We start from the raw sequence: 1,795 nt of genomic DNA, 5'->3' as shown, positions 1-1,795 counted from the left end.
ATCTTAAAATTTTTAAGTTTGGTGTTCCTTGGTGTTTTCCCTCCAAAATTTTCGAAAATAAGGAGCATTAGATCTAAAAAATTTTAAATCTTGTGCTATCTTATTGTTTTTCTCTTTCCTCTTAAAAATTAAAAATATCTTTTCTCTCTATTTTAAAAGCAAATTTTCGAAATCTATTTCTAAAATTCAGATTTTTATTTCAAAATTTAAAACCTTTTTCAAAAATCACCATATCCTTTTCAAAACCTTCTAACCATTTTCTCTCTCCTCAATTTTTTTCGAAAATCTTTCACTCATTTTTATTTATTTTATTTTGATTTATTTTGTTTTCGAGATAAATAAATAAATAAATAAATAAAAATATTTTTCCTATTTTACATCATCTCCCTTTCTCCATCATGGACCTAAGCGGAAATAAACAGTCCAAAAGGACTCTGGGGTCATATTCTAACCCCTCTACTGCTTCATATAGGAGTGGTATCTGCATACCCTCCATTAGAGTCAGTAGCTTTGAGTTGAATCCTCATCTCATTATCATGGTGCAGCAAAGTTGCTAGTATTCCGGTCTTCCACAGGAAGAACCTACAGAGTTTCTGGCACAATTTTTACAAATTGCTGACACAGTACATGATAAAGAAATAGATCAGGATGTCTATAGACTATTACTGTTTCCATTTGCTGTAAAAGATCAAGCTAAGAGGTGGTTGAATAACCAACCTAAGGCCAGCATAAGGACATGGAAACAGCTGACAGAAAAATTCCTGAATCAATATTTCCCTCCAAAAAGGATGATACAGCTAAGGCTGGACATCCAAGGCTTTAAACAAGGAGATAATGAATCTCTTTATGATGCCTGGGAGAGATACAGAGAGATGCTACGAAAATGCCCCTCTGAAATGTTTTCAGAGTGGGTTCAGTTAGACATCTTCTACTATGGGCTTGCAGAAGGAGCTCAGATGTCTCTAGATTACTCAGCTGGTGGATCTATCCACATGAGAAAGACAATTGAAGAGGCTCAAGAGCTCATTGATACAGTTGCCAGGAATCAGCATCTGTACCTAAGCAGCAACCCTTCCATGAATGAAGAGGTTAAAACAGTAACTGCTGAACTTAGTCCTGTAAAACAAGCTGCTGAATTCAATCGGCAATTGGACTTTCTAACAAAGCAGCTAGCCGAATTTAAAGACAGGTTACAAGAGACAAGGATGGCTAATATACATATGGACGAACAGTTTAAGCAAACAAAGCAGCAGCTGTCAAGGCAAATAGCAGAAGAATGCCAAGCAGTTCAACTAAGAAGTGGGAAAACATTAAATACCCCACCTCAAGGCAGCAAAAAGTTAAGAAATGAGCAAACCACCCAAAATTCACCTGAGGACAGTAAGAGCCCAGGGAAAAATAATTCTGGCACTAAAATGCCAGAAAATTGGTGGAAGGCTGGCGCTGAACGCCCAGACCATGCCCAAAACTGGCGTTCAACGCCAGAAACAAGGCAAAACTGGCGTTCAACGCCAGAAATGGGCAAGGATCTGGCGTTGAACGCCCAAAATGGGCAAGATCTAGTGCTGAACGCCCAAAATGGGCACAGTTCTGGCGTTCAGACGCCAGGAGCAGACAAGGAGCTGGCGTCCAATTTCACTCCAGCTTCTAACTCTGGCACTCAACTGCCAGTGAGGGATCAGACACACACAAATACTGATAACAACCCCTCTAAAAAGGCTTCTTCAACCACTTCTGTAGGCAATAAACCTGCAGCAACTAAGGTTGAAGAATATAAAGCCAAGATACCTTATCC

This window comes from Arachis hypogaea, chromosome 19 (assembly GCF_003086295.3).
Source record: "Arachis hypogaea cultivar Tifrunner chromosome 19, arahy.Tifrunner.gnm2.J5K5, whole genome shotgun sequence".
Taxonomy (NCBI): Eukaryota; Viridiplantae; Streptophyta; class Magnoliopsida; order Fabales; family Fabaceae; genus Arachis; species Arachis hypogaea.
Note: the sequence above shows the minus strand (reverse complement) of the source record.